Here is a 21,180-nt window from a genome sequence, read left to right as displayed (position 1 = left end):
GGAGTTTTAATTGCGGAGAAACACAGCTGTCCTAAGATCTGTCCGACACCAGGCGAACTACTGGCTCAAGGTACTTCTGTACCAACATTCTATGTTCCTTCTAAAGCTACCATACCTTTGAGAAACTGGGTTTGGGGCAGTTCATGAGAAAAAAAACACTGCATGAAAATCAGTGTGAAACAGCAAGGGAGGTGGCAGTTTCTGATGTGACTCTGGGACTTGAGATGTTGTACATGCCTGACAGGCAGACACCCCGTCCCGTCAGCAAGTAACTGCTGCTATGTAAGGATAAAAAGGAACTATTTTTTTCTTTCCATGTATGTGCAATTCTTAGACCATAACACTAAGCTGCCTCTGCACCTAACTACAACAGAACTGTTATTACTTCTTGGCTCTATTGGGAAAAAAAGGGTGAAACACTAAGAGCGCTGTGAACTGCGACACTTGAGGCACCTCGTGCTGCACGCTCACCGGGGCTCTCCCCGACGCGACTCGCACACCTCAGTGCACAGGTTCACCCTGCGTGTGCTGGTGGCAGGGCAAAGGACTTATTTTTAAAAACTAAGACGACTGAAAGAAAACAGCAAAAATGAGGCCAACAGACTGCTCTTCATCACATTTCATTCTAGAAAAGCAGTGGACAAAACTAAAGGTTGAATACAAAAATAAACAAGAAAAAATACCCTAATGTGGCTTGTAGTGAGGTGGCCAAAAAGTTCGTTCAGTCTTTCCCCATAAGATGCTCTAGTTGCGCTTAGTTGTCTTAACTTCATTCAAAACAATTTTGTTAGATTTTACTGTGACAGCTGTCACATCAGCATGCATTTTTAAAAAAGAACTTATAAAAGCTGGGGAATTTTTGTGTGGCCATTTTAATACTGAAGATGGAAAAAATAAACAACATTTTTGGCATATTATGCTTTATTATTTCAAGGAAGGAAAAATGTGACTGAAACACACAAAAAAGGTTGGTGCAGTATGTGGAGAAGGTTCTGTGACTGATCGAACATGTCAAAAGTACTTTGCGAAGTTTCACGCTGGAGATTTCTTGCTGGATGATGCTCCACAGTTGGGGAGACCCCTTTAAGTTAGTAGTGGTCAAGGTGAGACATTAATTGAGAACAATGTCCTACCACGCGGGAGACAGCTAACATACTCAAAATATCCAAATCAATAAAGTTATAGGTGAAAATGAAAAATGTGCCTCTTATTTTACGGAAAAAACTAAGCGGAGTTTTTGCCCAGCCCGGCGTTAGGCTGGTTTGCTCGAAGACAAGGCTGCTTCAGCCTGGAAGCCCCGTCTACCCCAGCAGCAAGCCCCGCTCTGAGGAGAAGTCTCTCACCGACTTCGGAGTCGGAGTCGCAGAATATGAAAAAGCAGAGGCCTCTGCTTGCGGTGGAGCAGAGCCCCGGGGCAGCCTGGCCTCCCTCCTCCACGCCGCTGGGCGCTCGCTCGCTGGGTGCTCTGGGCTTCAACCAACTGAGAGCGGAAGGTCGCTGCAGGGAAGAAGCCAACCTTCTATTAGAGCAGCTCAGCTTCACAGGTCTGTGTGAATAATGGCTTACTTGAAAAGCACCAGTTACAAGCCACAGGCTGAAGCCAGGATGATGATTTCAACTTTTCCTTAATTGCAATACAACACAGTACGTAAGTATACTTTTTTTAAAAAACCCTGATTACATAATATTCTTATTGTGTGTAATTCATTCTGAGATTTTTCTACTCTAATTGAAACCCCGTTTACAAAAGTCTGGCCTGAAAAAAAAAAAACAAAAAAACTCTGGCATGAAAATTACCTCAATGACTTCTCAACCTAGAAAATAAAAATCAAAATGAGCGGAGGGAGGAGATAGGCAAAAACAAATACAAACAAAAACGTAGGATTTCCACTTCATCATGCGTTCCAAAAACCTAACAAAAACAGTAAAAAGGGGGTTGGGGAAAGGAGTGTGCATCAATTAGCACTAAATGTAAACAACAAAGTCATCAAAATCTTATCTCCAGTTAAGAAAATGTTTTTGACCTGAAAACAAGGATAAACCTTTACCTCCTTTTCAAGGAACTTCTGATTGTCTGGTGGGCAACTGCATTATAACATTTTTCTCTCTTCCCCCAACCTAACCCATTAAAATGGCCAAAGAACTCTAACACTAGGGGAAAACAAACGCAGCGTTAGAAATCGGAAGACCCTTATAGTCCTGACAGTCAAAACAAGCAGGCGCAGGACCCAGGGGGCCTGCTCCCTGGGAGGCGGCCGCCAGGGCTCCGACGCCCACGCCGGTGCCGGTGCCGGTGCCGGGGCTCGCGGGACCTCAGGCCTCCACGCGCCGCGCGCCGGGCTCCCAGGGACGCACCCCGGCCCTGCGGCAGCTCCTCTCCCAGCCCCTGCTCGTCACCTCCGCGCAGAGCAGGGCACACAAGACCCTCAAAGTCCACCAGAAACCAAAACAGAACTAAGATGAGCAAAGGTTCTGCTTTCTTGACTTGGCATAGACTCCACAAGATAAATCAAGTTGGGACTTTGCGACCAACTGTCCTCCCGGCCATCTGGCTTGTTCATGGGAGACACGAGCGCTGGCAGCATGCTCCCGGCCCACAGAACCCTAAAAATATTCCGACTTTTTTTAAAAGCTTCTCTCAGTCAGTTCATTTACCACACCAGGGATAACCCACACAAGAGACAGGACTAGAGTTACCCATTCTCTTAGGAGAATTCATCTAAAGAAAATAATACTAATTGATATAAACTGCTAAAGAAGCCCACACCCACTACCAAAAAATGGCTAATTTAGAATTCCCTTCATAAATATAACTGCCTAAGGATAAATGAACAAGTACATCAGAGTCCAAAAGAGTTGTCCAAACAGAGAATTAGAGCAAAGGGGTCAACTAAAATACAATGTTACTACAGAAAGACACAAAAGAATTTAATTTTAATTAGTAAACTCAATGAAATAGAGAGATTTCCATACAAAAAGTAGCAATAGTAACACAAGAGAATTTGGGGGACCTGTAAGCATGACAAACAGGAAGGGCAGTGGGGAGAGGTAACTAAATAGCAACAGAAGGAGCAATGTCAGACTGTCTGGTTTTCAATCTCGGCTTAAAAAACTGAACATCCACCTCCAACAGGACACATCAAGGGCCCAACAGACCCTGTAGAAAATGGCTATCACACCACCGAGCTCCGGCCAAGACAGGAGCGGTCCCCCCCGCCACCCCCGGCCCTTCCCACAGGAGCAGGGCCGCCTGGGGCATGAGCAGCAAGCGGTGCCCACAGGGAAACTCGGGAGCACGGACGTCCCTATCAGCGCTGTGCCCGCTATGAGGGAGGCTGGACCTTAGTCACCTTTAAGCAAGGACCCTAGAAAGTCTCCAATATACGACAAATCCAATTCTTGGCGAATGCAAAAGCAAATCCTCTGTGGAATAAAAAAAAAAACAACTCAACTTAGGCCCCCAAATTTTCCATATATTAAGCACAGCAAAAGCTGAGTCCTACCCAAGGAGCACCAAACACACGAGAAACAAACTACCACCTGTGCAGCTCCGGGCTCGTGCATTCAGCCCTCCCCAGCCACCCTGCAGGTAGTGCGGTCTTTCCTGGAGGGTCTGCGTGAACAGGCTGAGCAGTGTGCCCACCAGCTCGCGGGGCGGCGGGGGGGCGCGCCGAGCAGGGACTCCAGCTGTTCCCGGGGCCCATGTGTTTAGCCAATGTACTGTTCTCAAAGGTAAGTACTAGATTTTCAAAAGCAAAAAGCAAAAAACAAAACCTTGGTTCAAATGTTAGATCTACCACCAACCTTGGCATCTTGGTAACTTAAGCAACTTAAGTCTGTCTCCTCAGCCATCAGAAGGCAATAATGACAGTATTGCGGGCCATTGAACATTTAGTCATGAATATAAAACACCTGAGTAATTATTATAACAACAGTTCTCATTTACTGAGCACATCCTGGAATATATCAAGACACTACCTACCCTGAGCACTTCACATAGGTTATTTTTCCTAACCTTTAAAATTGTCTCATTACCCTCCTAACCATTTTCACAGGTTAAGAAACACATTCAGGGAGATGAAGAGACTTGTGCAAGATAAGAATGATTATAAATCGACCCCAACTCCCCACCCTTCTGGTACCCATACTCCTGCAAGCTCACTCCCAGCAAGAGGCAGAGTTCACGTCCCCACATCCCGGATCCTGCCGCCCTCCCGACTTGCCTTGGTCAGGAGAACACGGCAGAAGAGACACGGTATCCGTTCCAAGTGTAAACAGACCTCCAAAGACCTTGCATGCTTCTGCTACCTCTCTTAGAATACTGCTACCACCGTGTGAACAAGTACGGGCTCGCCTGACGCACGAGGAGAGTCATGTGCCTCTGTCATCCTCCACCATCCTGCAGGCAGACACCCAGCAGCCAGAACTAAGAAGCCACCCTAGACCAGCCGGCCCCCAGCCTAGCTGCCGAATGACCTTCCCTACAGGAGTGGTCCCAGATGGAATCACCTCAGTAGAAAGGAGCCCAATCTAGCCCAGGAGTCCCGAAACAGCCACGTGACGCACAGATGAATGAGCAATAATACACACCTGTTTTAAGCCACGGACTTGGGGTTGGGGGTTACAGAACAAGAGCCACATGAAATTCATGGTAAGGCAGAAGAGCTGGGCCTTAGAGCCAGGCAGCCCGAGTCCAAGCTCACCCCCCAATCACACTCTGTAACTTCCAGCGTCAGAGCGGACATCCCGTGCAATGCTACTGCTGTATTTTGCTTAAAAAGAAAGAAGTCATTTATACTGTTTTATATTACTTTAAAATAATTTATTAAAAAGTTCAAAATAGTAAATATAACTGTTTCCTTCTTTAAGTAAACAAAAAAATCTAAAAAACATAGCAGACCTAGAACTGGAACTCAATTACTAACAACCATTGGTCCATTAACTTATTAAGTATCATATAGTAAAGAAAAACTACATGCACTTACTTCTCTGGATATAGTTACAATTCTTTCAACGTAAATAAATACTGGTGATAAGTAAATAAATACCCTGTACACCAGTATTTAAACTCCCCAGCACTGTGGGACATATCTGTTCCTCTGTACTAACTCACCCTCTCTCCTCACTGATGTGCTTGGCTTCCCAGATCACTGACCCGCAGCCCTGCCCATCACTGACCCCCTCCGCCCCAGGTGCCTCTGTGCCCACACTGTTTGTTGGGGGGAAATCTGAGTTTTCCCCAGCGGATGCAGTGCTGGCTCCACTACACTGGAGGCTGAGACGCCCCCACCACCTCAGCGAGGACTCTACACAGCAGGGGTCCCAGAACCACCCAGGGCCGGGAGCCCCCCTCTAGGGGAGGCCAGGCAGCTGCTACACCGGCCAGGCTAAGGAGCGGCGCGTCTAACGTGCCAGAGTTCCACGGGGGCGCCGCGTCGGGCTTCCCTGGGTGGGACTGCGGCTCACGTCAGTGCGAACAGTACAGGCAGGGCCGCTACCGATGCAGACCCTTCAGGGACGAAGGTGGGGGCCACCCGCGAGGCCGGCAGCGCAGCCGGCTGAGGTGCCTGACAGGACCAGAGGGCGTGTGGACCGACGGCAGGAGAGGGCACTTACAGGGACGGCTGCGACCACACGGGTAGCTGCAGACAGGACAATTCTAATGAGTGCATCTTCCTTATTTTGACATAAAAATTGTGCATGTATTATTAACCAATTTATTTTTATCTCCATTTCTACAGTCTAATAGTAGCTAATCTTATATTAAATCTCAAAGTATTTAAGTTACAAAACATTAAGTAGAAAAATGTGACTTAAGTAGAAGAAAAATGAACCCAACTATGGATAAAGTAATTTTGTATCCTCTGTTAAGAAGGTTTGTATGTTTACACAAAGGATAGTTGCAGCTATTGTTCATCAAAAGTGTAACTTCGAGCCCTGGGCGGTGGCCCCACTGATTGGAGAGCCACCCAGTACCCCAAAAGGCTGTGGGTTCAATCCCCGGGCAGGTACACACCTAGGTGGCAAGTTTGTTCCCCAGTCGGGGCACATATGGGAGGCAACCAATCGATGTATCTCTAATACCGATGTTTTTCTCTCTAAAATCAATAAACATATCTTCCAGTGACAGTTTTTAAAAAACAGTGTAATTTTGTGGCCCTGGACGAGTAGTTAAGTTGGTTACAGCGTCACATGATACACCAAGGCTGTGGGTTCGATCCCCAGTCAGGACACATACATGAATCAGTCAATGTATAAATAAGTGGAACAACAACTCCACGTTTCTTTATTTCTGTCTCTCAAATGAAAAATAAAATTTTTTTAAAAGATGAGGATTATTTAAAAAAGTATAATTTTGCCTATTTACTTATAAGATAACTATGGTTAAAAGAAGTTTTTACAGGTTCCATGGTGACAAGGGATGAACTGTAATGGCCTTTTATTGTCATCTCATCAAGGTTAGTTACATTTCTCCAAATTCCATTCCCTGCATGCTTGTGGGTCAGGGCTGGCCTGGAAAGAAATTCCCACAAGAGTCAGAAGACAGAAACGAAGCAGCAGAGACGCTCACAGCGCCCGCAGGGGGCAGGGCGAGCCGCAGCGCCCGCGGCACCGCAGACCCCGGGCCGCTCGGCCGGGCAGGGGCAGCAGCGTGGCCGCGCCTCCTGCCTGGGTTTCCCGCACAGAGCTGGGGCTGGGTCTGTGTGGCTGGCCGGTCCCAGCTGCAGGCTAGGAAGCAGTGAGGGGGTGACCAGGTCCCCGCTGACCCTGGGGCTCCCATCTCTGCCGGCTCCAGTGTAAACCACCCCTCCCCCGCTTCCCCGCTGTCAGACAGGCCTCCAACTGGCCTCCCTGCCGACGGCCGGCTGGCGGACTCCAAGCCCAGCACCAGACTCCAGAGTGTGTAACCAGCTCTCACAACGGATGAAAATCGATCACCACGACAACTTTACTTGTCTTCAAATCCTGGCTGGCAGAGATGGCAATGTCATTGAGGGTTAGACGAGAGCAGACAGGCGACTGTATGCACCCGTCTCTGAACTAAAGAGAAGAAAGTCAAATGTCATTCCCAGGGTCGCCCTGTGCCTCACCTCCCTTCCGTCAGCAAACGCCTCAGGGCTCACCTGGGGGACATTCAGTTCTGAGAGCATTCCTGCTTCCTGAGCAGCGAGTTCAAATGTTAAAATCCACCTCCCTACAAAGTTTTACTTACAACAAAATAGGCACTGCCCAACTTCAAGGGAAAAATTAAAAATCAACACACCTTAATAAATGTGCTTAGACTTCCTTACTGTTAACCTTAGACTTGTACTACAAGCAATAAATTGAAGATGTACGCACCATCTCTACAATCAACGCACCCCGTTTCCTCATGGACACACTTAAAAAAAATGGTTCAGCTAAAGTCAGAGCCATAAACTCTAATTTTTATAGAAAATTTGAAAAGGGTCCTCTGGACCTGAGTTAGTCCAGCTATCACTTAAAGTTAAATAAATGTCCAACAGCCCTATCATGAACTTGAATTTTGAGACAGAAGCAGTTGAGACAAACATTCACATTTTAGTACTTTTTCCACAGAGAAGTAAAGGTCGAAGACAGTTGAAAACAGCCATCTTCCAATATGATCTGGGACCAGGTGTCCCACTGCTGTCTATTAGCGGTCGCTAGTCCCAAAGAGGAAAAGAAACAGCATTCGAAAGGTGACCGTCCCTTTCGCCAGTCTTTGTAGCCCTTCTTTGGCGCCTGGGTTTTCACTAAATAATCACCTATTTACACCAGGTGTGTGTGACTGAAGCTCTGAAGCCACAGAGAATGTCTATCTCATTCTAAAAGCATGTGACCCCAGAACAGAGTGGTAAGTCAGCAATGTGCTTAATGGCCCCGCTTGGAAAGAATGAAAATGATTCTGAGAAGAGCTCTAATAATGGTAGAGTAGCTTACGTCAACTCGTTAAAGTAACCTCCCACAAATGACAGAGATAAACTCTGGAGAAACCGCTTTTAAAAATGACCCGCAGGCAAAAGCAAGCAAGAGCAGGCAGACGCTGGAGGTCTGCCGGCGCGGAGGCAGGCGCGCGCCGGCAGGGTCCCCATGGCACAGCTCGCCCCAGGACGCCCCTGGCCCGCACGGGCCCTCCCGAGCCCCAGAGGGGACCCCAGGCAGAGCGCTGCAGGTTCCCTGAAGCTCACGGCCACGGAGGGGCTGGACAGCCAGAGGAGAACTTCAACAACCGAGTGAGCCACCAGGGCGGAGGGCTCCAAAACGCCCGGAAACTGCTGCAAGCTGTTCACTGGCCCCTGGGCTGCATTTGCTCAGGGAAAACTCCAAGGTGCCCAGCAGAAAGCGGCTGGGAAGTTTAAGTGACTTGGCAGAAATTTCAGCTGTTGCCCAATGCAAAGGAGCCATGAGCCTGGAGTTTGAATCTGACCAAGCTGTAAGCTCTTCCAAAACAACCCGGGCATTCTGCAGATGCATCTTAGGGTTTGAAACCCAGCCTTGGCAAGTTCAAGGTGATTGGCCAGTGATTTAACTATACTCATAAGCCACAAATAAAGAAAACTTAAAGGTGATATATAACCCATAATGTACACTCTACAATTAGCACTTTCTAGACATAAAAAGCAGCAGAAAAATGACCTACTGTCAAGGGTGAAAAAAAGCAGTTGACAGAAAAAGACCATGAGGTAATTCAGATGAAGAAATTAACAAACATGGACTTTAAAGCAAATACTATAAGTCTGTTCACATACTTAATGGAAACATGGTCACAATGGAGAATCTCAACAAATCAATGAAATTAGTTTTTTAAGCCCCGGCTGGTATGGCTCACTTGGCTGGAGCACTGTCCCGTAAACTGGGAAGTTGAGGGCTCTATTCCTGGTCAGGGCACAGGCCTAGGTTGCGGGTTCCATCCCCGGTCAGGGCACATATAGGAATTAACAGATCGATGTTTCTCTCCTTCCCTTCCCATCTCTCTAAAATCAATATAAGCATGTCCTTGGATGAGGATTTAAAAAAAAGAAAAAAGAAAAATGGATTTTTAAAAAAGAACCAAATAAAATACTAGAACTGAAGGGCCCAATATTTGAAAATGGGATTAGATACATCTGCACCCCATGTTCACTGCCTCATTAGTCATGAGAGCCGACACCCGGAAATACCCAAACCGCCCATGAACAGGTGAATGGAGAGAGGAGATGTGTGATGCACACTTACAGTGAAATGCTAGCCAGCCGTTTGTGACAACATGAATGAACCTTGAGGGCCTTACGCCAAGTGCAATAAAATTAGAGAAGAACACACACTGTATGATCTCACACTGTGGGATCTAAAAAAGTCAACCTCAAACACAGAGGAAGTGAGTAGTTGCCAGGGCTGTGTGGGGTGGGAGATATGGGGAGACTCTGTCAAAGAGGGCAAGCGTTCAGCTGTCAGGTGAGTAAATGCTGGGCACCAGGTGTGCAGCATGGTGGCCATGGGTAAGAACACTGCACTGCGTATTTGAAAGTTGCTAAGAGAGCATTAATCTTAAATGGCCTCGCCACACACACAAACACGAAGTACTACTAACTACGGGAGGCGACCAACACGCAAAGCACCTCGCTGCGGTAATCATCTCATGCGACACACGCGCTCAGAGCGCACCGGCGCGCATACGTGTGCTCAGCAAACACATATCGTCCGCGGTGTGCCCAGGGCTGTGCTGGGGGTCTAAAGTAACAGAAAGGCCGTGCCCTTGGGAAGCCGAAAAGAGGCCCGCTCTCCAAGGCCACCACACAAGGGCAGCGTCTCCCCTCCAGGGACCAGCGCAGGTCTGGTGGGGAACAAGGGGCGCCACACATTGCCTGACGGAGGTCAGCTTCAGAAAAGCCTTTCCGTTAGGCGCAGGGTAGAAAGCAGGACTCTGGACATGGGGACGAGCATAAGCAGAGAAATGACACACGCAAAGACTCAGAGACAAGGGCCTCACACAGCAGGGAGCGGGGAGCAGGTGAGGGTGTTTGGAGTATAGAGAGCCCGTGAGGAGGAGGAGGAAGGCTGGAAGGCACCACGCTACTGCCATCTGGATTAAGGGCAGGGAAGTATCACTGCACAGCTGTGCAAGCCAGGAAATTACACATTAAAATTTGCGATTGGAAGTCTCAGTCTGAACAGTATGAGTGCGAGCCTAACAGAGCGCAACTGGAAGCAGACGCCTGACAGGAGGCAGACGCCAAACAAGCAAGCCATGCTCACTTTTAGCAAACCATGCACGGGCACAAATGGAGCAGAAATTCAGGAGTCCCCTAAATGGACAGGAAAATGGGTAAAGATTAAGATCAGGCAGTTCACAGAAACAAATAAATAAAAATAGCTCTTAAACATATGAAAAGATGCCCAGTTTCACTCATAACAGAAATGCAAATTAAAACTACACTGTGATATCATTTTTTATCTATCACGTCGGCAAAAATCCAGAAAGTATGATTATACACTGTACTGGCAAGGCTATAGGGAAACAAACATTGTCATATACACATTACTGTTCCAACCTCCATGAAGGACAATTCAAGAATGTGTGTCAAAATTATATCTGCTAAGTTCTTCAACCCACCAAGTCCATGTCCAGGAATTTATCCTACAGACATGCCTGCATATGCACAAAATGACATATGTGCAAGGTGCTAATACAGCATTTCTGTAAAAGTAAAAACTAGAAACAATCTAACTTTCCATTGATGGGCTAAACTACCGTGCGTAAGGACAAACACACACTGCAGCTGTTGAGAGCGAGCGCACACTAGCACTTCATGTACTGACATGGAAAGAATCTCAAAGATATGCTGTTAAGTGAAAAAAGGGCCAAACAGTTTCTGGAATTAGCGTAAAATGGGGGCGGAGGGAGAAGGTAGATAAAACGCGCTGTACATGGTTGTAGTTTTTTAAATCCCAGAACAGATAAGAAATCAATGTTAGTGAACTACTGTAGGAATCTGAGAACTAGGCAGATGGAGAGAATCTCCATTGCATCTTCTTTTTGTTTTTTCACCTTTGGAATATTGTGTATATAGCGTAAAAAAAAAACCACACTGAAAATACTGTACTACCCAACAGAATGTGGTAGCTCCTGTGATGTAAGAAGGAAAGGTCAAGCTGACTGCCCCCGGGCTCTGGTTGGCCACAAATCTGCTGGTCCCTTACAACTCAGAAGGGCGGGCGCTGTTCACCACGGCCCAAAGCTCAACGGCAGGGAGGGGCAGCCCAGTTTCTGGACGGGCAGCGGAGGCGCCATGTCCAACGTTACACTAGAAAAAGACGAGGGGCGGTGTGGAGAGGCGGGGCGTACGCCGTCGGTAGAGGCCCTGGGGAGGAAAACGTTTAGATGAGCCTAATTTATCTAAGAATTTATTCTAAAAACCCAATTGACCCAGAGAATAAACTAAAAAGGCAACTCAAAGTGACAGCATAAGGCCACATATCCACACCCTTTGCTCGCAGACATCAGGCTGTCGCTAAGAGCCGAGTTAATACACTCAGGTAACTTTCCAAGTTCACCACAGATTAGAGACTTTATAAAAGGGCGCGGGGATGAGCCACACCCGGGCCACGGCCGGACGGCAGCAAGAGGCAGCAGAGAGACGCCGATGATTATACCACCACTACCTCGAAAAGCACCGCTCAGAGACGCCGCAGTGCCCCTATTTCATCCTCGAAAGCGCGGCCGCAACGGTCCCTCCTTCGGGGGAAGTTTTTCTTGGTCCTCGCACTCTCAGCCCTAACGCGATCGATGTCCCTTTGTCACACTTTCAATTTCAAATACGTTTACGGTTCCCTGAAAGCACTATTCCCGGCCCTGTTTGGACCTATAACCGGCACTTCTGAAGCCAGAGCCTCCCTCCTGCCTGGACACGCACCCCTCCTGGAGGCCCGGCCTCCGTCTCCGTCTCCGCCACGCGGAGCCCCAGGCCTCGCGCGGCACAGCAGGCAGACGTCCACGCGCCACACCGTTACCACCTCTGCCTTCTCGAAGGCGACGCGAGCGAGCTTGGCCACCAACAGCCTCCCTGCCCCAAGTCAGAATCCTTTTTTATTAAGTACACACAGTATTTGGCCTGGCTTACCTAATGAAATACGGGGTGATGGGAAAAGACATTTTAATGGGTTCGGGGTTTCCTTTACGGAAGACAAACTTGTTCTATCAGCTTGTGGTGATGGCTGTATCAACCTGTGAAATGTACTAGAAAACAATGGGTTATACTCTTTCAGCAAGTAAATCATAGTACGTGAATTATATCAATAAGTCTGCCTTTCAAACAGGTATCTATTATCACCCCCACTTTACAAATCAGGCCACCGAGGCTTGGGCAGCCAGGGTCCTCCGCGCGCCCGGGGGTCACGGCCGACGCCCGGCGGGGCAGGTGAGAACCTGCCGCTGCCGAGGCGGGCGGTGCCCCCGCTCACCCAGCACACGCCGCCGCCCGATGCCGCCTTCCTCGGGCCGGCACTCCGCGCCACACCGCCAACTCCAACGCTCCCTCTGCAGTCCACGCCTCAAACGCTAGTGCCCTCCTGAGCTCCGAGCCGAGCTCCGAGCCGAGCTCCGAGGCCCTGGCCTAGCTGCGCCACGCCACAGACGCAGGGAAGGGGCCAGAGGCTGAGAAGGACGCGGCCGAAGAGCCAGAAGAGGAAGAGGCAACTCTCGGGGCGGAATTTGAAGCGCGCCGTCCTGCGCAAGAGATCACGTGGGGGCGTTGCGTGGGAACGCGACCGTCAGGCCAGCGCGCAGGCCCAGCGCGGGCGGCGCCCAGCTGGCGGCGGGCTTCCCAGCCCAGCGCCGCCGCGGGCCTTTCTCAGCTTGCGCATGTCCGACACCCAGCCAGACGCCTCCTCGCCGTGGCGGCCTCTCCTAAACGCTGCCGGCTGCTGAGCGGCATCCCTGGCTCCTGCCCACGAGATGCCCGCGGCACCAAGCCCCGCACCCCGGTTCCGCTCCAACGACCAGAGTGCCTCCAGACGCTGCCAAATGGGGGCAGGCAAGAACCTCTTGTAACACCTTTGTCATATCTCTGAAATATAAAAACTGTGTATATTTAAAGTATACAACTTGATATTTTGATATGTGCGTGCATTGTGAGATCGCCACAATCAAGCTGATTAGCAGCATCCCTAGAGTTACCATGGGGGGAGGGGCAGTGACAGAAGAGAGCCCTTTAAACCAATCACTACACAAGACTAGTAAGAAAAACTCACTTTTTTTTTTTTTAAGTGAGGCTAGAAGCAGGGGCCGCGCCCAGTACGAGGGCCTCTGCCCCTGGGGAAGAGCGCTGGAGTCGAAGCTCAGAGCGGGCAGACGTCCAGCGGCTGGGAGTAAGGGTCACTCCCTTGGATCGGCATGAAGAAAAGCCTCCCTGATGAGAGAGACTAAGCGCCCCCCATCCCCAGAGGAGCCGAAATCCCAAGGCCAAGGCTGCCGCCCAGCCAGGCAGCAAGAACAAACCAAATGACCGTACCTGGAAAAATGAAATGCCAGCTGAGGGCAGGAGGGGGAACGGGGAGACCGGCCCAATGGCGCAGGAGACAGCGGACTCTCCGGCCTCGCCGTCTTCGCGCGTCTTCTGTGAACACCAGGGTAAGGCCCTGCGACACCCCACGCCGACCCTTGGTTGTGCAAAGCCTAGCACGGCAGCCTCCGCATTCACCGCGCTGCTCCCCTCCGGCGCCGTGCGCTCCAGGCTCTTGCTCCCTCCTACGAGTCCCACCTCCTTGGGGGACACAAGGAAATTAAGCTACTCCATCCGAAGTATTGGGGTGGGCAAAAAGTCCACCCCATTTTTTACATTTACAAAAGTCCCCTTACATTTTTTCCGTAAGATGGCTCTAGTAGTGCTTAGTTGTCTTTAACTTCATTTGAAACAACTGTTAGCCTGTATTATGACAGCTGTCATATCTGTGTGCACTTAAAAAAACATCAAAATTCATGAACGTTTGTGCAGCTATTTTAATATTCAAGATGGAAAAAGATACACAGCATTTTTGGTGTATTATGGTTTATTATTTCAAGAAAGATAAAAACTGAAACACAAAACTGTTTTGTGTGAAAGATAAAAACTGAAACACAAAAAAAGGATTTGTGCACTGTATGGAGAAAATGCTGTTCCTGATCAAATGTATCAAAAGTGGTTTGTGAAGTTTCTTGGTACTATTGACACTTTGGTCAAATAGTTCTTTGCTGTGGGGCTGTCTATATGCGTTGAAAGATGTTTAGCAGCACCCCTGGCCTCTACCCACCAGAAGCCAAAAGTGGGAGAAGGCCAGCATATTCAAAATAGCCAAATCAATACTTCTTGGCGAAAGTGAAAAACGTGTTTCATTTTACAGAAAAAACGTAACGAACTTTTTGGCCAACCCAGTATGTGCTGCAAGGTTCCCCTGCCCAGTAAGCATATTTTAAAAATGTTCAACCTCACTCATAATCAAAGAAATGCAAAACCAAAACAAGATATAAATTTCACATATCAAATTGTCAAAGAACATAAAGTTTAATGAAGTTAAATCCGGTGTCTATGTAAGAAGCTTACTTATATCCTGGTGGTTAGTGTAAATTGTTACACCGTAAAGATCACTCAAGAGGAATCAGAACAAAAATTAGAGTGCTTCCATATGATAAATTAGTCTAATCATTTTTAAATTATGTTGCTCTATATATGCCAATATAAAAAGAGCTGTGACATTAACTATGGAAAAATAGTAAATTGCAGTTAAAAAAAGTAAACAGTATGATATGATACAATTTATATAAAGTTTTTTGAAAAAGTAAACTTTCCAGAAACAGTTAATAGTGAGTTACCTTTTAAAGGAAGAAGAAAAATAGCTTTTATTTCTACTTTTCTGTATCATTAGAGTTCACCATCCTATCAACCTATAACTTGGAATACACAACCCTTGAACTACTCTCCTGCGAACCTTCACGAGGAGCCTCACCCCAGTTCTCCAACTCTCAAGCCCACCCGGGGCCTGAAGGCTAACTACAAGGCCTTGACAGAGTTTCAGGGGTACATTTTTTAATATACATCTGGTCCCTCCACGCCACTAAAGCCCCCTCCAACAGGAAAGAAAAGGCGTGTCTCTGCACCGAGAGCTACAACCGGGGTCCTTTCTGCGCCGACCACGCCCTCCAGGGAGGGGGCTGTGGCTTCACCATCTCCTCCGGCTCCCGTCAGTTTTACTTCTAGCCGTGGTCAATCTCATTCTCCCACATTTGAAAACAAAAAATAAAAACGGCGCAGCCCGTTTTTTGGATCAGTGACCAGCAGGGACCCTACCCTGGCTTTTCTCCGCTCTCATCCCCGGGGCAGTGGCCACCCACCACTCAGAACCTATCTAGGGCAGCGTCTCACCCAGGCACTGGACGTGTGCAGAAGCTTAACCTGTGTTCACTGCAACCGACTCTGTCCAGAACATTCCCTGTCCGCAGCAGAGGGAGGTTAGTGGAGTACTTCTAGGTCACGGGCCTTCCAAAGATGCCTCAAAATATCTTCCTGCTTCGGTCTTTCTTCCACCCTCCTTGGCTGAATTAAGTATGTCTAAGTACTACTAACGATTAATGTCTAATCATTAGAACACAGTTAATTACTATGGATATTTTTAAATATCTCCGATTAATGGCTTTAAGATTTACTTTAAACAACTAAGTTTTACTCATCTGAGTTTTAACCTTCATGATTTTCTCACCATACATGATCAGCCCTGCCAATTAAAATAATTACAGTCTCAAAATAGCAAACTTACCCTTAATTTTGAACTAATTATTGAGAAAGGGTTTTGAAACCTTTCCCCGCATGGGGGGAAATGGTTATGACCGGGGGCTCCATAACAGCGCAGTGTGAGGGAAGAGCTGACCGCTGAGATCCAAGGAGTCAGAAAATGCAAACCGTTGGCCATTTCTTCAACAGGCTTAAACAGTCTCACAGAAATCACTGGGTTCATCTTTACAATGGGGACATTTAAACCAAATACCTACTGTAATTGGAAGTGACAAATGAGTTGTGTAGTAACTTGTGTTTAAAAGTTAAAAAAAAAAAAAACCACTACATACATCTTATAACAAAGTAAAACCCAATACTACCTTTTCAAAATTACTCTGGTTTATAAATTTTACACAGAATAAATGAATGCCATGTCAAGTAAGGTTACACAATGAAAGAGCATGCAGCTGCAGGAGACAGAGACATGCAAGAGATTATCTCTGACACAACCTAGTGGACTGAATCCTGGACAAACATGATTAGAACCAGGCCCTGGGACAGACGGTGGCCCGTGCAGCCTCAGAACTTCACTTCTTGGCTGAACAAGTCGGGGGGAGGGGACGCGGGGGGGGGGTGCACAACGGCAGCTACTTGGCAGCAATTTGAAATGCTGCTTTAATCCCAGATAAAACGATGCAGACCACGGGCAGGCCCCACGCCACCCCGTGCATTTGACTGTGACTCTGGGTAAGTCAATTAAATTACAGACTGAACCTAATTTCTCATGCATATGATGAATGAATTGGAGATCTTGTTTAATTTTCCTTGTAGCTATCTAACACTAAGAAAACACAAATTCATTCTTTTCTAATGTAAATTAAATACAGTACTTGTCACCCAAGCCAAATCACAGTGAGCTAGTGAACACTCAGATCAGAAAAAGTAGAACCAAGGAAGCCAAGGACAATCCTAATTCTGAAAGCAACAGAAAGAACACAACCTCCTAAAATATTCCCCTCCTGACAAAGCTCTGGGTACTTTCTGCCATTTCACTCTCCAGCAGGCACCTCCTGTCTAATACGGGTATGACTTTATTTTAGGCTTAACAAATTATTGATAATCCTAGCCCCTCAAAATATTACTCTTTGTCACTGTTAATGCTACAGAGCAATTTTAAATAAAATTTAAAAATTAAAATAACTTTATCCAACAGCCAACTCAGTAGAACTACACGTCATCAAATAAGCTTAGTACAATCCATTTCATGATGAGAATCAGTATCGTCCCATTATCTCCTCTAATTCTTGGAGAAAGGGAGGGAGAAGACAGACATACCCAGACAGAAATAAAGCCTACTGAAATGAACAAAAGCTGCTGTTAAAAAAAAAAAAAAAAGGTAACACAAAAAGAATCAGCCTCAACAAAACGGGAGAAAATAAAAAGGGGGGCACAAAGGTGCTGCTTAAAAAAAAGGCCAACACAAACACCACGCTGTCATTTAAAGTATACCTTCAAGGAAAACCCAGCTAAGAAGAGGGCAATTATTAAACCATAAAAAAGACAAAAAAACAAAACAAAACAAAAACTCTGCTACTTCAGTGATCAAAGAAAATCTGAAGTGCACCTTTTCTATATGCAGAGTCTAAGCTGCACCTTTATTCTTAAGGAATAACGTTCTGACCTAAGATACCCTGTTTTTGAGAATATATCTACGTTTAACACAAGAAGTCCCCTTGGTTGAAACCTTCGCCTACCTATTCACACCATACATTTTAATCGAGTTTTCCGCTATCACCAAGTGATACAAGGTTAACAACTCCACAGCCCGACCTGCTTACCCCACAGGCACCCTCATTTTATTATCTCGAAAAACAGTCATATCCCTGACACAAGCACTGCATAGCTAGGGAGCGTCCTTTCGGCCCTTATTTTGCTTAATACCACTCTTCTATTTTTAATTATTTTACTTGACTACTGCACGAGTTACTACAGAAAATGCTCTATCTTGGAACTTAACACGTACGAATAGAGGACAAGGATTAAGTTGCCCTTCAAGTTTTAAATAATCACGATTCCTCTGCAGTCCGTCGCATTTATGAACACCGTGGACCCCGTAGCGGTTTTTCAGCGGCGGAAGGCTCCCAACTCGCTCCAGACAGCAGACCTCGCCTGGAATTAGAGGCTACGTCCCAAGTTTCCGAAAACTACTTAACAAACAGGGCAGTGTCGTTCAGGACGGCAGTGACCAAATCATCATTTGATAACAACAGTGTGAGAAGAACGTACTGCGAACGTACTTCCAAGGAAAAATAAAGGGGTCCCGCTCCCAGGTGGTCGTGACGCTAAAACCGTCGCGGGGCGGCCGGGAGCGGGGAGGCCCGCTCGGCGCGGAGGGGCGCAGGCGCACACATCGCTGACACCGACGAGCTGCTGCGCTTCGGGGCTCAGATTCACGCCCCCGAGTAACTGTCCCGCTCCCGAGCGCGGCTCTTGCGCCAAAAGTCAGCAGCAGCCGCAACAACGACAACGTTTTCCTCCCGATCAAAAACTTTCCGAGTGTCACGGCGCTCCAAGAGTGCAAAACCGTTCATTACAATAGCACACACACCGTGCTCCCAGCCGTTCCGAGTCCAAGGCTTCCCAAAGGAGAGCGCGCACCCCGTCGTCGCCCGGGACACCTCGCCAGTGCGGGGCTTTGACCCCACTCGGTCCTCAGGCTCCCCTAGCACCGGCGCCAAGAGGCGCGGTGAGCGCGCTTTATCCGCCCACTGGCGAGGAGCCGCGTGAAAATGTCACCGCACGGCGCGTTTTCTTCGCCCCGAGCCCAGGCTGGGCGGCGCTGGCGGGGCGCGCGGGGGCCCGGCGTAGGGCGCGAGGCAGCCTGAGGCCCGCACGCCGCCCGGGCTGGGCTCGGCCCGGCCCCGCGTCCCGCGCTCCCCGCCCCTCGCCCGGAAGGGGGAAAACCCGCCAGCGCGAGGATTCAACAGGAGCGCCGCGCCGCCCGCCTGCCGCCGGGGAAACAGCCGCCGGCCGCCGACCCGGGCGCGGGGGGAGGGGCAGCGGGGCGGCCCCGCGGCCGGGCGCGGACCCCCGCCCGCGCGCAAGGTCACCGCCCGCCGCCCTCGCCGCCGCGGGCGCCCCGGCCGGGGCCGACGGCGGCAAGTTTAATTTGCCGAGGCTGCAGCGGAGCCCGCGGCGTGGAGGGCGCGCGCCGGCCGCGGGGCCTCCCCACCCCCACCGCGCAGCCCGGCCCACGCCCCCGGCCCGCGCCCCGCCGCCCGCGGCCCGGGCCGCAGCCAGGCAGCCGGTGGCTGCAGTCTCCGAAGCCGGGAGGCTCGGCTCGACTGGCAGACGGGCGGCGCGGAGCTCCGCCAGACACAGCCGCGGTGGCGGGCGCCGGAAAATGGAGCACGGCGACCAGAAAAGAGAGACGTTTCCTTTCCGTTAACTGAATTGTTTCCTACCTCCGGGGGCCCGACTCGCTACTCCTCTCACTCCGCTGCTCTCCGGGATCCGCCGCCGCCGCCGCATCCAATCGCCTCCTCCCCCCCTCCCCTTCCGCAGCCAGCCCGGCCGTTCCTCCTCCTCTCCGCTTCAAAATGGCGCCAAGCGCTCTTCGGCGGCTGCTCCAATCGAACCGCCGCGGACGGCACCCGGGGGCAGGCAGAGCGCGGCGCGGGGGCGCAGCGCCCCCTGCCGACCCGACAGCCCCGCCGCGCTCCGCTCCGCCTCGCCCGTGCGCGCGCGCGCGTGCCCGCAACCCCGCTCCGCTCCGCCCCTTCGCGCGCGCACGTAGCCACACGGTCACGCCGCCGCCGCTGCGGTGGCCCGGGTCGGCGAGAGACCCGCCTCTGGAAAAGCTTTACCCGCCTCTGCTGCTTTCCTGACTTTTGCCGTAAGCCACATAAATTGTCATCCATCTCTTACTCTTTGGATGAAAGTTGGGCATTAAAAAAAAACACTGAAATGGAGTACTGATGTTGTCCTAATAAAATACAATTGCTACTTACTTTGCTCCTTAGTAACTGCCGCCAACTAATCTCAAAAATGCCATAAAATAGTCTTTCTACACTGTGTGTGCGTGACGATTTTACTCCATCCCACAGCTCTCCCATTTTATAGGGCTGTTCAGGAGGCGGGGGGCGGGGCACAGCAACGCGACCTGCAACAAAACGTTCCATTCACTCGTTTTGCGGTCCCAAAGGCCCTTCCCGGAGGAGACACAGTCCGAGGACCACAAGGACGTCGCGGGTGGGTTCCTAGAGCGAGACAAAAAAGCTTGAAGGCCTCCATGAGACGTAGTTCTTACCAAAAAAAACTTTTTGTATGTTTTATGCAGCAGCAAATGGATTTACAAAAATTAGTCATGAGAACCTTCATTTAAAGCAACGCTGTTTCGGAAAACTGGAATGTGAGATTGATATTAAAACAAAAAAAAAATGAACTATGTTTAGGGCTTTGGAAATATCTAAGTGAGGGGGGCCAGTGTGCATATGGGAAATGTCTGTACCTCCCTCTCGATTTTGCAGTGAACTTAAAACCGATCTAATAAAAATAAAGACCAAAGAGTAACCCAGTTGAAATTCAACAGGAGCAATATAATTAGAGGTGGCATAATTCGGTTAAAATAAATAAATCATTCAAAAGTCAGTTGTGAACACTGTCTACCCCGGCAAAGAGAAAATGCATGGGAATGATGTTTTCAAATGCTGATTTCATAGACTTGGTCAGGAGAATTATCTTTGATGATAGCTTTCTATTGCGACTTTAACAAATAATCGCAGCATCCGTAGCTTCGAACAACACAAATTCGTCTTAGGGTTCTGTTGGTCAGAGGGCTGGCGTAGGGTTTCCTGAGCTAAAACCAAGACGCTGGAGCATGGCGTTCCCTCCCGCAGGGCCTGGGGCAGAATTCATTTTCTGCTCTTTTCGAATTTCTACCATTTGAAACAAAATAATGCGCAGGTGAAGAAGCAAACAGAACGCTACATGAATGTGCTCGTCTGGAAATATAGTACTTAGTGTTTGCGATTATATTTATTGAAATGTCTCAATAGAAAAAATATTGCAAGTCAGAATCACTTTCAAAATGCAGTGGCAGTAAGAAATGTATCCGTGTAGAAAAAGAAAACGGGGAAAAAAAGCAGAAAGAGAACTTGTGAAAGACCATGTCTGATCAGAGCAAATATATCATCTTTTTTTACATTACCATTCACTTTCAAGAGCAGCGCAACACTCATCATACGTAGTAAAGCATGCTGGACAGTCAGTAATGAGCAGACTGAGTCCACCTAGATACAGGCTGTTACTTATTCCGTGTAATTTGAAGCCCAGTCGAGCTGAACCTACGCCGCTGCCAGCCAGCAGCAGTCAGTGCTGGGATTGCCACTAGGCTAAGTCTTCGGGTTAAGGCGTTGGATCTGAAGAACACGTGTTGAAATGTGATTGTCTTACT

General features: G+C 48.8%; 1 protein-coding gene across 2 annotated transcripts in view; it reads right to left on the bottom strand.

The window, feature by feature from the left end:
- PDS5B (PDS5 cohesin associated factor B) overlaps positions 1-19,281 on the bottom strand; it is a 130,571-nt gene extending 111,290 nt beyond the window's left edge. Inside the window, exon 1 of one of the 2 annotated variants that reach the window (XM_054586541.1) lies at positions 19,190-19,281. The gene's annotated coding sequence lies outside the window, so the exon portion shown is untranslated. The remainder of the gene's footprint in view (positions 1-19,189) is intronic. The other variant, XM_054586540.1, reaches the window with a different exon arrangement.
- Positions 19,282-21,180: the final 1,899 nt, after the last annotated feature.

This window comes from Pteronotus mesoamericanus, unplaced genomic scaffold, assembly GCF_021234165.1.
Source record: "Pteronotus mesoamericanus isolate MK-2021 breed Mesoamerican mustached bat unplaced genomic scaffold, CSHL_Meso_final contig_94, whole genome shotgun sequence".
Taxonomy (NCBI): domain Eukaryota; kingdom Metazoa; phylum Chordata; class Mammalia; order Chiroptera; family Mormoopidae; genus Pteronotus; species Pteronotus mesoamericanus.
Note: the sequence above shows the minus strand (reverse complement) of the source record. Positions and strands in the feature narration are given on the sequence as shown.